The following is a 20957-nucleotide window of genomic DNA, read 5'->3' on the forward strand; positions in this document are numbered from 1 at the left end:
GGGAGACATGTTAGATATGAATACATAAAGTCAGTGGGTCAAAACAGAGACATTTGCCAGTATCCAAAAACCTTTCCACTCCTATAAAATTCATCACTTATATAAACAAAAGGCATGCCACACTTACACCATGCTACGTAGATGAGGAATTCAATGGAATGCTTACAAACATTAATAGAAAAAATAAGTTACCATTGCAAACAAGAATCTTGGTTTAGAATCTTCCCTTCTATCGCATACGTTTTTAAATAAAGTTTTTCAAATTAAAATCAAGCAATGCTATGCAATTTGAATCAATTGGAACGTATACAATTCCTCTTTACAAGAAAGAGGCCCACCTTAATTGAAGAGATGACGCAGCACCGCTTGGCCCACAGCTGCATCTTCCCGCTGCACAGATTGCAGACGGTAGTGCTGTGTGACAGCGTGCACACTTTTCCATGTTGCAGCACAGCAAATCTCGTCTAGCGTCACTCTAGCGAAAAGAGCTGCCGATGTGGACAGTGCTATGGAGGAATGTGTTTTAGTTCTTATTGTTAAGGGCTTGTTAGCCTTGTCGAAGCAGAACTGGATTGCTGCAGAGACCCATCAGCCGTCCGAGTCCTTAGTAACTGCTGTTCCTTCCCGGCCCTGTCCGAAAGCCACCAGTAGCCGATCAGTCCCTCTTATGTCCTTTGTCTTCTGTGGGTAGAATTTGAGACATATTTTTACGTCTAGCGTATGCAACGCTTGCTCTGCTGGCGTAGATGGGTTTGGGAAAAAAGACTGGAGTAAGACTGGTTCATTAAAATGGAACTACGTTGTAACTTTTGGAATAAAAGTTGGGTTTGTCTGCAGAGCCACATAATTGTCTGTGAAATGTTGGTAAAAGCCTGGATCTCACCAACTGTCCTCATGGAAGTGAGAGCCAGGAGGAGAGCTACTTTCTAAGTGAGAGATTTTAGCTTGGCTTTGTGAATTGGTTCAAAGGGCTGCCTCATCAATTGCGCAGGGACTGAATTAAGTCTCCATTCCAGTGGAGGCGCACGCACCGGAGGGAAGGTGCGGAAGACTCCTCTCATGAATTGCTTCACTAGACTAGAGGAACAGAGGGCCCAATTCACAGAACTAACTTACCACAAAATCCTAAACTTACTACCATTTTCGTATTCACTCATTTCGGTATTCACAGAAGTTAGGACTCCTAACTTTAGGACTCCTAAATGACTTCTGTGAATACCGAAAGTCTTAAAATTAGGATTTTTCTCAATTTAGTAGTAGTAAAGTTAGGACTCCTAACTTTACGACCTTTCCTTCTTTGCTGACGGCGACCTTTGGCAATCTGGATTGGAATTTGGTCCTTGGGAAGTGAAGAGGAGCGTGTTGGCAAATGACCCGCTGATGGTACCAGTACAGTTTTGTCCGTAGTGTTAACTGTGATGGAATCTCCTTTTGAGGGTTCTAGGCTGGCTGCTTCGCAGGGGTTGATGTACTGGTCCGTTGCGTAAGGACCTTTTGGCAAGCCTATCAGAGTAGATACTATTTCTGGGAGTTCTGCTAATTTGTCGATGATCGGACCGCAACTGCACGTCAACTTTGCTTCCTGCTGGGCTCTGCCGATTAGCGAGTTTAATTGGCCGAGTTTCTCATCAATTCTCCCCACAAAGACATCCAAGGTGTCGAGTAGAGTCAACTGTAAATCCATTTTATCAGATTGAAAGTGAAGAGTGTCAACGGTTCGTTGCATGGTATTTAAGAGAATGTCCCAGGTGTTCGACACGTTTCATGCTTGAGTCTTAGTTTTGGGCCTTTGTTGATTTAAGGAATTGGTGGGTGTGAAGGAAACAGAAGGATTTTGTGAGGTTATTGAATTCGAGAGGATAGCCTCCTGATCGGAAGCCTGTTTGATCAGCTGATTTTTGTTGTTTGTTTCGTCTGTCGGGACAGGTTGTTTAACTGGGGTAACCGGGATATATATAGGAAGCGACTTGGGGCCAGATGTAGGTAGCCCTTTACCGATCGGAATCGTCCGAAAATACCGATTTTCGGCCGTTTCCGATCGGTAAAGGGCTATGGAGATGTAGGGGCACATATTCGGTAATTTTACAGAATCGTTATTATTACCGAATCAGTAATAAGTACCGAATCGGTAATATTTACCGATTCGGTAATATTTACCGATTCGGTAAAATTACCGAAAATGCTATGTGGGTAGCCAATTTTCCATTGGCACATGGCTTACAGAATCGGTATTTTACCATGGAATACAAATCCATGGTAAAATACCGATTCCTGTGTACATGCACATCTGTGCATGTACACATGTGCCATGTGACAGACAGACGTGCCCTTAGGGCATGTCTGTGTGCCACATTGCACACATGCCCGTTTTGAGGGTGCTAGAGGGTGTCAAAGTGACACCCCCTGCACCTTTGACAAATTCGGTATTTACAGATTCGGGTGCCGCTCGTACTGAGGTTCTTACCGAGTGTTCACGTACAGCCTGCCTTACGCTACAGGAGTAGCTTTCATCTGCCCAAACCATCGTGCCTTCAGAGGGAGGAGGAGACCTTCGCGAGGCCGCAGAGGAGGTGAGAGGCGCGGCCCCGGGACTGCGAGGAACAGCGTCAAGTCCATCAGCTGTTTCCTCTTCCCGCGTGAGCCGCGCCCCCTCCCAATGCCCGCCCCCATCAAAGACTTCAAAACCTCTCGCGGCCCCCGCTGTGCGGGTGCCGCTCGTACTGAGGTTCTTACCGAGTGTTCACGTACAGCCTGCCTTACGCTACAGGAGTAGCTTTCATCTGCCCAAACCATCGTGCCTTCAGAGGGAGGAGGAGACCTTCGCGAGGCCGCAGAGGAGGTGAGAGGCGCGGCCCCGGGACTGCGAGGAACAGCGTCAAGTCCATCAGCGGTTTCCTCTTCCCGCGTGAGCCGCGCCCCCTCCCAGTGCCCGCCCCCATCAAAGACTTCAAAACCTCTTGCGGCCCCCGCTGCGCGGGTGCCGCTCGTACTGAGGTTCTTACCGAGTGTTCACGTACAGCCTGCCTTACGCTACAGGAGTAGCTTTCATCTGCCCAAACCATCGTGCCTTCAGAGGGAGGAGGAGACCTTCGCGAGGCCGCAGAGGAGGTGAGAGGCGCGGCCCCGGGACTGCGAGGAACAGCGTCAAGTCCATTAGCTGTTTCCTCTTCCCGCGTGAGCCGCGCCCCCTCCCAGTGCCCGCCCCCATCAAAGACTTCAAAACCTCTCGCGGCCCACGCTGTGCGGGTGCCGCTCGTACTGAGGTTCTTACCGAGTGTTCACGTACAGCCTGCCTTACGCTACAGGAGTAGCTTTCATCTACCCAAACCATCGTGCCTTCAGAGGGAGGAGGAGACCTTCGCGAAGCCGCAGAGGAGGTGAGAGGCGCGGCCCCGGGACTGCGAGGAACAGCGTCAAGTCCATCAGCTGTTTCCTCTTCCCGCGTGAGCCGCGCCCCCTCCCAGTGCCACGCCCCCTTTCACTCCACACTGATTTAAACGAGGCCAGCAACGCGCATCGCGGGACGCAGCCCGGGGCGAAGCCCGGGCAAAGGGCGGGCCCGTTTAAGCCCGTTCAAGCCTGGGCAAGTCTGGTCTGGGCCAACCCATTTCCATCCCCATTTACACATCGCTATCTATATTGCATCTTGGTCCCGATTTGATCATAATACTTAAGACTACATCTGTACTATAGCGCCACTATGACAACCAGGGCAATGAGAAACAAGACGGCACAAGGAGCGGGTCCGATAATTGGGCCGATTGACCAATTTATCAATAAAGCTAATGACGCGATCAATCAGGGGATAGTACTCCTAGAAAGACGCGTCTCCCAGGACCTCGCAGCAGCACGAAGATCCTCAATGGGCCTTTTGGCCCTAGCCAAAACACCCACTCAACAGGAAAAAAATGTCCCGTTATTGCGTGAAACCCGTGCTGAACTTCATACCATTCCAACAAGTGTTGACCTATCTGTCACCCATTTATCACTTGGAGAAGATACCCTGGACGACCTCGAAAAAACACCTACATTGGTGATTAGCCCCACCCAAATAACCCAAATTCCCCTGCTAACCCTGACTGGGTCACAATCCTTAACCCAGTCCCCACTTCCAGTAGCAGTTTCTCCATCAAAAATCGACAAGGAGATAAGGGAGGGTCCTCTTCTGAACCAAGACAGCACAAGACCAGCAGTCAAGAATAAGGTCAAGCAAAAAAATCTACCATGGCGCACAAGGTCCAAAAAGACGCCCTGCAATAACTACCGGAATAACGCAAGCCACTCATCATCGGTTAACGCGGACGACCCCTCTGTTTCAGCTGTACCGTCCGATGACGTCCGCAGGGGTCACGGCGCTGCCAACTCAAACTATCTTGAGCTCAACTCACAAGTACTAGATATAATTAAGGACCTTGTAAAAACTCAATTAACACCAATAGAGCGAACCCTAAACAATATCGAAAAACAGATGGCAAGACTAATCAATAATACTAGTCATCTTACACCACCCACTACCACCCTAGCTTCTTTGGCTCCCACGACTGCCACCCATCCTAAGACAGCCACAGTAAAGAAACCCACACCTACGCCAATAACTCTCCCGAAACAGAATCCTCATAGCAATAGCACAACCGCTGCAAACAAACCTTCAACGTCTAACACTACTTCTAACACAAACACCCAAACAGCCAATGCACAACCGGCGAGCATTCATGTACCATCTCAACAAGGACCACAGAAATCAACACAGAAACCCACACAACTTAATCAGTCTACCGCAAAATCCCAGCAACCAAAGATACCATACGAACAACCATATAAGTCTAGACAGATACCGGCACGCATCACCCTTCCACCCGAATGCGGAGCCTACGTCCTCGTTTTGGTAAACGTACCAACACTTAAACAAGAACAGAGTGAAACAACATCATCCCTGAAAAACAAGGTACTCCATTGGTTAAGTCTGAACTGCAATTTCCCAATAGAATGTGCAGGGGAAATTTCCCATACGCAAAGAGTAGGCTGGATAGGCCCCCTACGTAAAAAAATCGAGGGGGATTGTGTAGCTATTACCTTCAGAAACCCTCAGTGGGCCGAAAAACACTAGCTAAGGCACCACCACCCTCCACATGGGAATTCAATACAACCCTTCTCCCATTGGGCTATTTCTATAGGCACTTACTAAATACAAACAACAATATTCCGCCTGCCTCTATGAACCCTTTCCCAGAAAAATCTTACCCCTTCACTTCTTACCCTCCCATTCCCTACCAGAATTCTAAGTTCCTATACCCAACAGGCTCGGTACAGTGGCATCAGAGCCAAACGCCCATACCGCCACCTACCCATCCTTATCTCTCTGAAACCCCCCATCAAGAGAATGGAGATAATCGATGGAGACAAGCAGCCCCCCCACTAGCTACTCCTTTTAATATTCCAACATTTAATAGATTTAATGCTCTCTCCGGCTTAGATTTTAACGATTGACTTCCCAGTTCCAATTCCACCAGGGAACTCTCACAATCAGCCAAATCGAAGCTAACCTCATCACTCAACTCACCCCCTACCCTCGTAACAACTCCAACGCACCTGCCTCTAACTCTCACTAATCCCAACTGTTCAAAAATTAATCACGAAGTTATCCCAACTGTAACATCGGCCCCAACTAACCGGGAATCCGCTGAACGGTGGACTAACACAGGCAATTCTGTTGACCCTACCTCAGATACTTTGCAGATCCATTTTACCTTCTGGAACATCGCAGGTCTTTCCGCAAAGAAGAGCGACCCCGATTTCCTGAGCCAGATCAATTTGAGCGGTTGTATCTGCCTTCAGGAGACGTGGGCCATAAGGCCAATACACATACTGGGCTTTAAAACTTTCTGGTCACCTGCGAAGAAATCATCCTCTGGCAGAAATAGCAGAGGCTTAGCTACCTATATTAAAAATACCCTTCCCGTGGATGAGATAACCCCCTTAAGCTTAGACACAAATTTCCAGATTATAGCGGTAATGGTCACCAAACAAAGATTATATTTCATTATAAACTTTTACAACAACCTCTCTCACTCCGATATGAGTACACTACTCCCGGAGATCTCCGCAATATTACAAGAGCAACGAACTAAACACATTAAAAAGACATGCACAATAGTCTGGGGAGGAGATTTTAACCTCCATCTATGTAGCAATAGCGATAACAATAAATGCGGTATTAGCGATGAGGCTGACACAAACCTAACGCACTTTATACATTCTAATGTGGGGGAAATAATGAATGAAATCATGGCCGAATTAGAATTAAGTTTCGCTAATGAAATAAAGATTCCACCTGTTCAATTCCAGCCCACATTCAACGGAAGAGGTCTAATAAGCCTAATTGATTTTATACTGATCTCACCACCCATAGGATTCACCGTAGAAGACTTTAAGGTCTCCAGCAATCCTCTAAGTGACCATTTTCCCATCATTATGGTTCTTGCTGAAATAATAACGAACAAACCATATGACATTCTGACCGCTCTAAATCAAAGTGATCTAGAACTAGGCTCTCTGAATGGCTTTACATTGAAGTGGGGCAATATTGACAAAAAAGCAACAACAAAAAAAATAGTCACAAATAACCAAACGGATATCATAAACTGCTTGGACTCCACCACACAACCTAGCGAAATCATAGTAAGCTTCCTGTCAATTACAACAAGCATACAAAAAGAACTAACCAAGAAGCATAAACAAAGGCCCCAGCCAAAGAAAGGATGGTTCGATTCAGCATGCACCAAAGCATCTACACGCCTAAAGGAAGCCCTGAATAGTGATCATAGGGACAGAGTCGAAATCATCAGACTCAGAAAGGAGTATACAGCTGCCTTAAACAACAGGAAAAAAGAAGTAAAAGCTGAACTATGGTCAAAATTGATTCAAAGCTCGGAACTAAATAATAGTGCCTTGTTCTGGCAGATAGTTCGTTCCCCATTCTTAACAGAGAAAGCCAATTCTCCATCAATTGATGTAGCCATAAGTCAACATGAATGGGTGAGCCATTTTACTAAAGTCTTTGCGAAAGATCCGACTGAAGACACAGACCACCTTGAATTTTTGCCACACATTTCCTATCCGTTAAATCTTCACTTTTCCCACGAAGAGGTCCAAAAAGCCCTAAAATCCTCAAAATCAGCTAAAGCACCAGGCCCGGATGGTGTTCCGGTTGACGTTTTTAAACACCTCCCAGATCTTTGGACCCCTTCACTAACCAACGTCCTGAATGCCACCATTGAAGTAGGCATTTTGGAGTCTTGGAAAACATCAACGTTGGTACCTATTTTTAAGAAAGGAGATCGAAACAGTCCAACATGCTACAGGCCGATCTCCCTCCTGGACTCACTAGGCAAGATGGCAGGACGAATACTCCTCGACCACCTCCAGGAGTGGGCTACCGACCACAAAATCATCTCAGACCTACAATATGGCTTCCGGGAGGGACTAGGAACAGTTGATCAGGCCCTAAACCTGTCCCTACTGGCGGGCAAATATCTGGAAGCTAAAGGGTCTTCTTTCCATATGGCATACGTCGATCTCTCCGCAGCGTTTGATTGCGTGGCACACTCAACGCTGTGGAGTACAATCCTGAAAATGGGAGTTCCTACGCCAATTGTGGATTTTCTTTGTGAACTGTATACAGGTACCACAGGTAGGGTAAGATTCGGGACAAAGGGTGAGCTCACTAACTCCTTTAGTGTGGAAAAGGGGGTCAGGCAGGGGTGCGTACTGGCCCCCTTTCTATTCACCCTTTATACAAATGGCTTGGAGGCTGCCATGCTATAAGGCAGCAAGGACCTCCCGTTAACAGCTCGCTGGCAGATACCAGCACTCCTATATGCCGACGATGCCGTTATTTTAGCAAGAACACCAAATGAACTACAACTGGCCTTGAAAAGATACTGCGACTTTATGGCAAGTCTGAATTTGAAACTAAACGCAAAAAAAACGTACACAATGCACGCAGGGGAGAAAAGAAATGCAAAATATAGGAAGCTATTGGTACAGGGCGAACATCTGGATAGGACAAAAACCTATCCCTATTTAGGGATCGTCATTGACGAAAAATTCAAATGGACCCCAGCTATCAACGCAAGAAAATTGGTATTCCTCCGAGAGACATCTTCGCTAAAAACCTTCTCGCAGAGATTGGGGCAGCGTCCAATTAAAGAACTAGTGCAAATATATAACTCAAAATGTGTAAGCACAGCAACATACGGGGCGGGGATCTGGGGCTTCATAAACGTGGACTCAATACAAAGAATAGAGAACTCTTTCCTCAGATATCTGTTGGCGGTGCCTAAAACTTGTTCCACCTATGCCTGCCACACTGAACTGGGCATTGATTACATCACAGACATTATAAAATTGCAACCAATAATGCTGTGGCGCAGAATATGGGCTACTGAGCAATGCCATTTGACCAGGATGATTGCTCAAGACATTTTAACGTTAGACTATTCTAAGAAGATCAAATGGCTGTCATATGTCAAAGCGTTACTAACAGATCTTGGATACAGGAAGTACTTTGACCATCCATCGCTGATAAAGGAAATCCCAAAAAAGAACCTAAAAAGGGAGTGTCTAATTCATCTACGTCAGCTACGCTTATTAGCCGAGGTCCATAAGCCATCCGTCCAACACTCCTTACTAGTCCAGACTGTGTTTACTGCTGAACCCTACTTGAATTTTAAAATAACACAGTTTGAAAGAATGCTGCTCACCCGTTTTAGACTCGACCTGTTCCACTTATTGGTTGCATTTCCCGAGCAAAACGTTAGGACATCTACCCTTCCTATGTGCCCTTGTGATTTGGTGTCCCCACAATTAACGATACACACAATGCTATTCTGCAAATTCTTCATTGAGCCCCGGAAACGTTGGATACTGCCTATTTTGAAGTTCTGGGTTCTTCGTCAATGTCGCCCAGCGTATCTGGCACTACAGCACCTTGAAAATGAAAATTATGCTAAAGCGATTGTATTTTATCTTAAATTTTGTATACGCCATCGCACAAATTTATAAGTATGAACAACATTGCTACTTTGCACTAACGAAGGAACTGAGATAATAGGAAAACTGTACATTACCGCACATGTCGAAAAAACTTGCGCAAACGGAATCGAGAAGCACTTGCTACTTTTATGCTTTTTTTTTAAACAAAATGTATACTTAATAGCTTTTTAACTTTTTCTGACAAACTTGTAACTGTGATTTTTTTTCTCTCTGAACTTTTATGGTGTTTTTTTTAAAACTACCGAATAAAGTTGATATTGAATTGAATTGAATTGAATCCTATGGGCTTCAAGGCCCATAGGATTCTATAGCAAATACCGATTCGGTATTTACCGAATCGGTAAATACCGAATTTTTAAGGATTCGGTAACATATCCAGATGTTGGGACCTACATCCCATTTTGAAATACCGAATCGGTAACATTTGGTATTTCAAAATCGGTAAATGGGATTTACCTACATCTGGCCCTAGATCTGCCCACTCCTGTGATCCGAAATAGGTGAGGTTCACAGGGCCGTTGCACCCGGAGTTTTGTGTGTTTTCTACGGCCTCCTTCGGGTATTCGGCGGAACTCTTTTCTTCTACATTTACTTCGGTGGGCAGTTGGGAGATCTTTGAGCCGACCTGGTGGTCCGAGAAGATATTGGTGGTCTTTGGCGCGTTCTTTGAATTGAACCTGCTGGGATCATCTTGCCATTGATTACAGTCCTTTCCACTGCTTGTCGTGAGGTTGCACGAGAAATGCCTTGCTTTCTGTCTAGTTGGAGTGGTTGGAATAGTTGAGGAGGAGTTAGTGTGCTTGGGAGAGGGGGGTGAACGTAAGGCAGGACTGGCCCCCCTGTCGCCTGTTTGCAGGGCGGCTGGGCTACTAGTGCCCCTGTTCGTAGGCTCCCCTTCTCCCGCTGCCCCTACTTTACTATAAGCAGGTAGACCCTGTGCGGATGAGCCGTCTGTTTAGAAAGGAGTGCTGATGGTATCTGGGGCTTGACCCGTGGATTGATCTTCTTGCAGTTCCAGAAGGGATAGTGGAAGTAGGGAATCCTGAAGGCCCAGGATTTTTCCACTGGACGAAAAGATGGTGGAAAGTGGGTCCTTAAAAAATTGAAATTTTGATGTAATTTTTGGTTGACAAAGATTGGAATGACGAACCCCGGTCTGGAGGGCTAGATTGCTGCATGCCCCGACTTCGTCCAGAGATGAGTCCGGGCTCACGCTGACTGGGTTTGTGTTCTCCCTTTGTTTGGCCGTGGACGTGGACTTGGACTTGGATTTGGACTTAGTCTCGGGCTGGCCCCTTTTCTTGCCTGACCTCATGCTTGGATGTGGTCCAGGAAGTTAAAGAGATGTTATGGAGATGGTGGGTCAGTCGGGCTTCCCCCTGGCCCCCTTACAGAGCCGTGGGCTTCAGAACCTGCGGACCTTGCCGATGGGCGCAAGGCTGAGAGACCCCTCCACAAGACCGCAACTTGAGTTGGTAGGGCCTCGAAGACCTTAGGGGATCAAGCTGTTATAGCGCGGTTGAATGATGGTTGAATTATAGTAGAAAATCAGAGGACGTCAACGTTCCAGGAGAGAGAATAAGACTGGCAGCTTCACCGGCTGCTCCCCAGTTAATAGTTTGAACCTATCCTCCTCGGATCACTCAGCAAAAAAAACATGGTGGCTCAGCCATGATGCAGCGCTGGTCTGTAATCTATGAACTATGGACTATGATCAGTTTATCTTTGGATATGCCCTCCGTATTCTCAAGCTGCATAGCCAACTACCAACTACCAGTCAGCTACCCAGCCAGGCTCGGCCGCCCAATCCGATGGCGGTCCAACAGTCAGGCAGTCCTGGTGGAAAAGTTGGAGCTGTGTTAGGACCTCAGTGGGAGCCAGCAGAGAGATTGCCTGACCTGGCCTGGGTGATCACCCCCCGAGCCAGGATCTCGAAGCTCAGTTTCACCCCCTCTGTCCTCTTTCCCTCCCTGTTGGGACAGCAGAGCCAGCAGATCGAAGCAGCGGAGGGATTTTGAAGTTTTTTTTTAAACTCACAGTGTGCACTGCAGATCCGTCGTGCTGCCTCCCCGCTTTCCTCTGCCTCGCTCCGCTTTCTCCTCTGCTCTCCAGATGAGCCCTGAGAGAATATCGCGGAGACCTGACAAGCCCAACAACGGGCCCACACAAACTGCTCCGGCCGCCCTCAGGCCATCCACCCGCTCCAGAGCTGGAAAGTCGTGGAGAATGCGCCTGCCCGAGGCCACGCAGTGGCCATTAAGAGGGCGGGCACCTAGTCACGGAGGGCGGTCCCGCCCCCAGCTGTATGTCCGGCACATCCGCCTCACCTGTTGGAGGAGGCGGCTTGCCGTGAATCTCGTCCGGGCGGCGGGGAGGGGCTTCCTGGGTACTTATGCCACGGTGCCCTTCTGCAGAGCCTCTTTGCCGCCCGGACGCCGTCGTGAACTTGCGGGACACTCTTTTGGACAATCTTTTTGTTCGAGGTGAGCGAGGCCTCGGCCCTACCCTCCCCCCCCCCTTTTCGTAGCCGCCTGCTCCCTCCTTGTGAGGTGTGAGCCTGGTGAGGCGGCCCGCTAGAGCGGGCTCCTGTGGGGGGGGACGTCCGGTTCCGTTCCCGGTCTTTTGTCCTCCGAGGGTTGTTTTCTTGTTCAGTGCGGGCCCGGCCTGTACATGTCGGGCCCCGCTGTAATTCCTAATACCTGCTAGTCCTGTTTCACGATGTGATGGGTTTTTCTGAGGTACGGTTCTTTGCTCCTCCTGCGGTGAGTCTGGGTGAAGTTGTTGCGGTATCGGGTTCCCACGGAAAAGCATTTGTGGGCAGCTTTCCAGTGGGAGTAGGTGGCAGCTTTATTGTCCGGTGGAAGTAGGCGGCAGCTTCCATTGCCCGGTGGAAGTGGGGGCAGTTGAGCAGGCTCGGGTTTTGTTTTGTTGCCTGTCTGTATCTGCGAAGCGTGGGGGCCCATTGGGACTTGTCCGCAAGTCGGAGGTATAGCGCAGGAGGAGAGGATGTGGCCATCTTGTGCAAGTTGCCCGGGGCGGGCACTCTGTAATTATGATTGCCAGCGTGGATTGTTAGCTGACTCTAACGCTAGGGAGCATAGTGAGTGTGTGGCAGAGGGAACGGAGAGACTTGTTAGATCTCCGAAACAGAGAATGGGCCGGGGACCAGCGTTTAAATTGCGGCGCGGCAAGGATACTCGCATCGGCGCCTGATTCTCGATTGTTAAAGTGAAATGGGGGATTGGCACGTACGACGGGTGGATGGAGCAAGTACTTTAAGTTTCCGATGCAAAAATAGGTGCGTTCCGGGGCCATGCGTCGAGTTCTAGTCAGCACTGTGGGGTATTGCGTTGTAATGCCTGCTTTCAGATAGATTTTGCGGACGAATGTTTCGAGGCCCTCGGCAGTTAGCTGTGTAGATGGGACGTTTTCTGAGGATCTGGTGCGTTGACTTCGTTAGTATTGCCCGCCTTTCATGCAGCTCGCACGTTGCAAAATTCTGACATACATCTTCACTGGGTGATCTCGTGAGTTAGGCCCCAGTGTGAGCGTGATTCACCAAGTGTGCTTAATTTCAGCTCGTGTCTCATATCGAGCACGGTGGGCGGACTCGGCTCACGAGCCTCGTGCTACTGCCTCAGTATCGCAGACTGTGCGCGAGATGAGGGGTGCATTGATGGAATTGCTTTGGGGCCACGGAACTGAGGTTTTTCGAGCGTCGCGGGTTTTTGCATCAGGAACACTATGCCTTTCCATGCGCAGTGGTACTGAGATCCCCCCCACCCCCCTCTTTCAATGGGTGTATACTAGCATTGGCCTTGTATCTCGACGCGCAATTGGGAGCACTGCTTATTTGAAAGTGTACATGTATGGTGCGATCGTACTTTCAAGGGGAGCACAGTATCATTGGTCTAGTATCTCGAGGCTCAACACTATCGTTCGCATGCAAACGCTTCTCTTTTCCGCGGTTCGCATCTGCAGTGTTGGGGTGTATGGTGCGTTCACCCTGTGCAAAATGTTTGATAATGTCAGTATATTATCGCTTGTTATTGATGTCATGTGAGCAGTATCAGGTCGCGAAGCATGTGCGTGGCTGCAGTGTATTTAACGGTCGCCGAGCAATTTCTTGACCCAAGGCGTTCTGTGCATGCCTCGTGTTGGGGTTGCCGCCATTTTGGGTGATGCCGCCATTGTCGGAGGGGGTGGGGCACGCTTGCAGGGGCCGTCTTGGCTTGGTTGCATGCTGTGGTAACATTACCCGTCAGGGGGATGCTTGGTTTAAAGGGGCCCTCGTGACCAGCAGCCTCGGTGCCCCCCCCCCCTTTTTTCCTCCTCAGCTGTGCCAGGCTGGGATACAGCAGCGTTTTGCAGGGGGTCCGTCGAAGCTCCGGTAGTTTCTCCTCCGGGCCTCGTGGGAGCGCAGTCGCGCGGATTCGTCTCGGCGGCCACGTGTTTTGTTTAATCCTCCCGCATGTCCGAACAGTTCGAGGTGATATGCCCGGTATTGGAGTATGACTTGCTCAAAGCGCCGATTTTAGGGCGGTGTGTTCGCCGTCTTTTGAGGCATGCGGCTGGGTTGGGCAGTTTGGCTATGGGTCGATGCGCTACCCCTGGTCCCACGCTGTGGAGTAAACTAACTTAAATTGTTTTATTTCCTCCCGTTACAGGCCCGTTTCACATACCTCCCCCCCGCCCGCCTTTTCGCACTGTACTACGCCCCACAAATTCAGCGAATTGTGGCGAGGTCGGTATCTGCGAGGCGTGGGGGGCCAGCTCAAGATGGAGTCGGGCGGGTGAGGGATCATGCGTAATATTTTAGGTACGTTGGCCGTGGTGGGGTTCCGGTTTGCAATATTTGCAGTTGCCTGGTGCTGTATATATTGTGCTATCTTTTCTGAAATGTACTGGCCGTGTAGCATGCCACGAAAGTCTGCGCATATGGCGAGTGCAGCTCCGCATGCTACCTCAAAAAGTATTATCACAGAGCTAGTCAACCATCGCTCCTGGGGAATTGTGAAAGCTGAGTTTACTTGATTATATTAATAACCGTCTGTCCCAGAAACAAAGTCGTCGAAATTCTTTCCCCTGTACTACCTGCGTATTCTTCGGTGAGGGCAGTACATTCACGTCACTTACTTTCCTGAGCAGTTGTGTGTCTCGTCCTGAGTTAATGTTGGGTCATAAGCAGTTAGGTTTTCGATCAAGCTACGAGCGAAGCTTTAGCACCACCCCCCCCTTTTGTTACGCGTTGCATATGTAAGGGAGATACCGGTCGTATTTACTTAGTCTCAGGAGATAGAACAGCTTGCATCGTGTCACGATGGTTAGCAGTAAAGTGACTTGAGGCCCCAGCCAGGCACTAACAGAGGTAAGATAAGTTAGACACGACGGCATAACCCACACACGGACGAGATAGATGGACTAGTGGTGGTTTAGTAAAAGTAAACATGCTCGAGAAGGCCCCTTCTGAACACCAAAATAGCTCTAGTTCGCCTTCCTCTGGCTCCCTGCCAGATTTTTCAAAACAGGGTTAAAGGGAATTTTATTCAATAGAATCGTTCGATTTACAGGCATAAATGTAGCTAATTCCGCCCATTAACATCACAAGATACCATCACGTATGTAGATCGAAATGCGATTTCGTGTAGTAGATTCGCCTTCTTCCACTGTTCTTGCATGTGGGGTCTATTGTGGTGGGTTCGACTATGTTACCTGGGGTTCTGACTTCGACTCTCGAGTACAGGATTGCGCAGCATTAGAATGTTACCAGATACTGGGGGAAATGTTTCCTCAGCGTGACTATGCGGGGTGTCTCCTTCACAAAGAAGGCCTTGTTTCCTCCCTCCATTTCATTTTCGCGGGTAGATATGCAAGGTAATGTGCCCCCTCCCCCCTTGTTTACTTGAATTACGTGGAGAACCAACAATTCGTCTTCACCATAAATAAGGTTTCGCGCTTATCTTTAAGCTTCATTCAGTCGGGGTGTGAGTGTTCACTTTGGCTTTTTTCCCGGCGTGCACTGGTCCCCGTGACCCGGGCCCCCGTTCTAGCGCTGTGTTTGTCGCGATCGGGTCCTTTTTTAATCCGGCCACGGAGAGGTTTTGAACGACCGCTGAGAAAAGTGTCGGGTGTACAACAGTAAATTAAAAAGTTAGTCGGGGGAGACCACTGTCATAAAAGACAACGACTGCCCCATAGGCAGGGCTAGAAAGCTTAGTGGGCTGAGTACTTCAGGCGGGCGGCCTAAGTGTCTGTGGTGCCTACAAATGAAACCTTTTCATCCTATGGAGTCAACACAGCTTTCTACGTTCTGACTTCGGTGCAATGAGCACCTAAGTTGTGCCATAGTATCAGAACTGCAACACTGTGCTAATAGCGCTGCGTTACGGTCTTGTGTTCACACACTTTAAAGCTCTAGTACAGGAACATTCTCGTGTCAATGCATCTACCCTCGTAGGCCATAGGATTTGGCTTTTACCTGTATTTGTCTGTGGCATTGGTGTGCTGTGTCTTGTGTACGGATGAGCATATTACCAAAAAATCCACTTTCCTTAAACCCTGGGAAAACCTTAAGCCCCTGTCTGTTGTTAGTAACACGAGGTGGAGATTAGTAGAAGCAGTCTCTACCGGGGAGCCTACATTTGCTGAATGCTCATTTTACATAACAAATCCAGATCGTACGATAGGGACCTTGACAGCGCTCAGGTTATTTCAATCTATTCCTTGTGGCTGGGTCCTCCCAATGATAGTGTTGTCGGCCCCGCTGTGTTGGCAAGACCGCTGTTGTCCCCCCCCCCCCCTTCATGTGTATACCTGTGCAACTGTTTCAGATTGTCATCTTGGTAAGATGGCATTGAGCTCGAATTTAAAGTTCTCAAACAACATAAGTGCAAAATAAACAGCACAACCGTGTGATGCAAATGGAGCAAGGGGAACAATTGCCCTGGCAATTACAATGGAGATTAGGCTATTTCATCATTAAATTATGGAATTTGTTTAACAGGTTATATTTGGTGGCATCATGTTGATCGCTTGTAGAGGGTGCTAAGAGTCAATCTAGGTATGTAGGAATCATAGAAATATGCAGAAGCAAAGTGTGAATTTCATCCAAAATGCACCAAGGGGTAGATATATCAACCATTTGGGGGCCATGCTTTATAAATATTATCATTCCGGACACCCCTTGTCATAGTATATGAGTGGTATAGCAGCAATGTGATATTGGGGCATTATTGGGGAGCCACTTTTGAGCTTTCAGGAAGTTTTCTCATTTTGTTGGCCAGTTGCACTGCTATGTTCGGCCTGACCTGCAAACAACGAGCCTCAGTCTTACTACGCCAATCCCTGGGTAGTCACCATTGGCTGTATGCCACCACAGTGTATACGATCTCATTCACAGCTGGATATGGTCAAAACAACCACGAGGAGTGGCATGGAACAGACACAGGGTGAGGGGTGCGCAGCGTACATGTGTAGGAGCACTTGTCTTCCGCAGGAGTGATACTGAGCAAAAGGTCATGTGTGCGCAGAGGCGTAGTTAAACAGGTTATATGTACTTTCCGGGTCCTGCGCTGTGTAACTCGACCTACGAGAAGGTAAGGTCACATGACATCAGTCATTTTGCCCTCCCATGCTAGAGAACGGCTGGGAGCCCACCCGCGGCGCCATCAGTTCGGGAGCTCATGCTGCCTCCCTGTAGAATGTAGAGTCTTCGGACTGCAGTGTCGCACCCATTTCACGTGCAAGTGTAACACCTGTTGCAGCCTCAGCCCAGCCTGTGCAGGGACTGTTAAGTATTCCTAGGAGGTGGGCCCCTAGCAGACTCCATATAGAATGTTCCTCCTGGTATCTCTTCACCCCTTTGCCTTTTCTATTGTGGGTGGTGGCTTTGCTCGAGGGGCTCCTATCTGGGTGGTCACACTGCCTTTCTTTCACGGCTAGTAGGGTGGGGGCTCCCTTGACTTGCGGGGAACAGCCGCATGATTGAACCAGAGTACCCTTGGTTCCCCCCCTTTTCCCCTCCCGAAGTGGGACGCCGGCCTGTCTTTCGGGTCGTCTATTTTGGCCCCCCCCCCCATTGGTGCAGTAGAAGTAACACTTTAGGGGTCGGAAGTCGACTACCCTGGTGGTAGCATGGGTTATGATCCTCCAGATTGTCCGGGTGGGCATGGGATACCGGATGTTTTCTTTGGCAATCCAGATATCTCTTAGTCCACCACGCCAGTTTTACCAATTTATGCATGGCGCACTGAAATATCCCTCTGTACTCCTCGTGTATTTAATTGCACGCGGTAAACAAAGCACAACTTTACAATAGAATTTGGAGAACGACGCCAGGGGTTAGACCTCGAACCTGAGATAGTCAACACCATGGTGGTTGTTGGATTGCATCCGGGGTATAGGCTGATCGTGTCAGAGGGGCATGGGTTTCTGCAGCGGGTCTTGATGCAGGTCAGGATCTCTTTGGGACACTTTGTTTCATTCAGCATATCCTGGGGGTGGTCGTAAATCAACCTACAGTCAAGCTATCTTTGGTAGCACGGCCTATGCTGCTGCCAGACTAAACCCAAGAGGGCAGGTGTTGTCTGCTGTGTACTTGATATATCCTGGATTTAGCATAGGTTGGGACTTACCCTAGTTACTTAGTATATTATGTCCCGATCCCGCCAATGCCCCTGTGCTCTTTAGAGTATTGCAGCACAAGCATGCTGCGTAAGCCAGGTTGTGTTGCTGTTCCAGTGGCATGTGCTGGAACGCCTATTTATGTCGAGGAGGTCGTTCAGCAGTAGGGGTCCCTCCTCTCCCGAGGTCCTTGCCTTTTAGTATGGCCTCCTGAACCGGGGATGGTCTAGCAAAAAGGGTTTTCTAGGTCCCATTGGGGTCTACAGCTTAGATGCAGAGGGGCCTTGGTTCCTTGCATGTACTGTTCATGTTAGGAGCTAAGGTCGCTTGGAGTTGGACAGTGCTCCTCCTGTTGTTGGTCCGGTCCTGGGACTGGCTAGAAGCTCTGCAGAGCCTAGGTTGTAGGTCAGACACTGGCGGGGTGCTAAGTCCAGCGAGGCAATCGAGAGAGCAAGAAGGCGCATAAATGCAGCCATGGAAAAATTTACACAGCGCAGGGGGCTGCGCTTCATCAAACATGAGTTGATTCAGGAAAGGTGAAGGGGTACTTCGGGGAGGATGGTGTTCACCTCTCGCCTGTTGGCTTAGGCCTCTTCCTGCTGGACTTAAAAGAAGCACTCATGAGCAGAGGTTGCAGGTAGAATAGGTAACAATGGTGGGGGGCCTGTGCGGCAGCGGTTACCACCGCACAGGCTGTGGCGGAGTTACGGGGCGATCCGGAAGAAGAGAGGGGCAAATGATGTACTTCAGCGGGCACATAGGGGTGCCAGAGCCTAACCTGTAACCTCATGGGAGGTGCAGGAATCCGTGTCGGCGCCCCAGTAGTCCTTCGGGCGGTTGTGGGCCTGTGCAACCGGGGGTTTGCCTAGTCACGCCCAGCAATGGGTGTGTCAGTAATTAATTCTATTATACAGCAGTTGGGTGGTTCGCCACTGTGCTGTTTGGCTCAAACAGGCGGGCAGGTGGCGAGAATGCGGCCTGTCCTGGATCGCCCGAAGCTAACCCACCATCTTTACATATGTTGTATGTAAATAAATCCTGCAGCAATTTTTTACCCAAACTTCTAATTGTCTGTGAATACTTTGCGGGTTTGGGTATGTGGGGGCAGGGGAATGTTCTGTAGCCCTGAGGTGACTATGTACAAAATGCGCCAGGCACAGGGCAAGGCAAGCTGGTCAGCGGCAGCAATCGAGAACACAGGACACAGGAACAGCGGCGGCGGTAGCAGGAGATAGCAGGCGGTGTCTCGGCTCTCGCCTCGTTCTGCTGTGCGCGTCTGTGCTCTGAACTCCGGGCAATCCGCAAAACCTGGTCTTGGATGAGTGTACCTTCTTGGATACAACACGGGAAAAGCCACGTGAAGCTGTGCACCATGTGCGCAGTGAACTAAATGAACACCTTGCACCTGGAGCTCTGAGAGGAGCTGGGCTGCCTCGCTGCCTCTGCTCTCAGCTGGTGCCGGCTCCACGCAGCACTCCGCTGTTGCTTGAATCTCAAGGTCCGTCCACTATGCACCACTTATGACGGTCTCCCGTCTCCCCAACAAGAAAGGGAACAAGAAAATGGGCAGCAACAAGAAAACGGGCAGGAGGAGTAACGGGAGGCGTAATGAGGAGAAAACACATTTCTCCTCATTTTTGGCGTCTTTCTAGGCCCTTTGCCTCTTTTTTGCCTCTTTCTAGGTGTGCTGCATTCAGCAGCACACACAGAAAGAGGAAAATGCCTCCATTGATTGTTTTTGTGCAGGAAGGTTTGTCTTTCTGCACAAAAACAAGCATCCCTCAAAAGCAGACACCACGGTGCAAAGGTGTCTGCATTGGCACATAGCACCCAATTGAGTGCGAGCGCAGGGAAAGAGGACTGGAATGCGCTGTATTTGGTAAAAACAGCGCATTCCTGTAGAGTAGAGCCGCGCAGCAGGAAGACTTGCAGCGCTGTCCTACTCCAAAAGAGTGTACATCAGGCCTTGAGTTCACTGGGTGGGCCTGCATTGGGCCGTCTCCTGCAGTTTGAGATCGCAGGTATCTGCGAGAGCTTTACACTGTGAGGGGCATATTTCTGAGGCCCTTGCGCCACGGAGAGTCACTTTTTGTGATGCTCTGGTGACGTAAATCACAAAATCATATCTACGAGGCCATCCTAAACCACTAGGCGTGGCTTTGAATGGCCGCAGATATGGAGTCAACAAGGCACCGCAAATCGCTGCGTCGCCTTACAATGTGCTCGGGAGGCGTTCCATGGGAATTGCGGTGGGTTTTCACATGCAACACCCATGGATGTTGACACTTCTCCAGATTTGCAAGAGCACGTAAACATTGGGGGAAGTGTCAAACCCTCACACCTCTTAAGGGGAGGTGCATTGAGGAGAAACAACTTTTTTTTCCTTGTTTAGTCCTCTGTCAATGTGTGCTACATTTTAAAACACAAATAGAAAGAGGACCCGTCTCTAAGGATTGTTTTTGGGCAATAAGGTGCTCTTCCCTACACAAAAACAATCCTGCCTACAACACAGGACCCTTGCGCCGTGGTGCAAGGGTGTCTGCGTTGGCGCCAGGCTGCTGACATTGCACCAGCGCAGGGGGAAAGGACAGGAATGCACCGTATTGCACCAGGTGGGACTTACAGTACGAACCTGATTTGACACTTACCTGGCATCCGAGTACGCCTCACAATGAAAATGATTTTGTTTCTGCGCTCACAAGGAATCTTGGTGGCCTTTACATTGTGAATGTGCTCGTATATGTATCTGTTATACTCAAGAACTCTCTCTCTCTCTCTCTCTCTCTCTCCCCAGTCACAGGAGGCCATCCCCATGCTGAAGCCGAGGAGCGGTGGACCCCGGGGAGGATGCTGGGACGAGTCCAAGGCGCACTAGACGTGGTTGTTCAGGACAAACCACCCCATCAAGGAATGTCTTTAGAATTACACTTCTTAGAACAAAGCAGAGGATCTAGAGTCATGTTTTATAGGTTGTTTTTCTAAGATATGTTTTTAAATTATTTTCATATAATATATAGAAGAGTTTCTATTTTGTGAATACTACATTAAATTGTTCCCTCGAGTAGTGTTGCGGTCACACTGTGGTTTGTTGCTGTGAAATGTACTGATGTGTTTGCCAGGAGGGTGCCTGATGTGCTCAGGGTAAAGAAAAGCCTGTCTCAAGAGTTTTACATGGTGCTCTGGCTTCAGAGAAACGATGCGGAGACATCGGCAGCAGCTGCACAACGCCCTGTACTGGAGAAAGATGTACGTGGCCCTTAGGGACAGATGGTCATTATGTT

At 49.0% G+C, this 20957-nt stretch overlaps 1 protein-coding gene across 1 annotated transcript in view; it reads left to right on the forward strand.

Moving 5' to 3' along the window:
* Positions 1-20740, forward strand: part of PDE9A (phosphodiesterase 9A) — a 142357-nt gene extending 121617 nt beyond the window's left edge. Inside the window, exon 14 of the mRNA XM_086936317.1 lies at positions 20471-20740. The gene's annotated coding sequence lies outside the window, so the exon portion shown is untranslated. The remainder of the gene's footprint in view (positions 1-20470) is intronic.
* Positions 20741-20957: the final 217 nt, after the last annotated feature.

Source organism: Lissotriton vulgaris, chromosome 8, assembly GCF_964263255.1.
Source record: "Lissotriton vulgaris chromosome 8, aLisVul1.2, whole genome shotgun sequence".
Lineage (NCBI taxonomy): Eukaryota > Metazoa > Chordata > Amphibia > Caudata > Salamandridae > Lissotriton > Lissotriton vulgaris.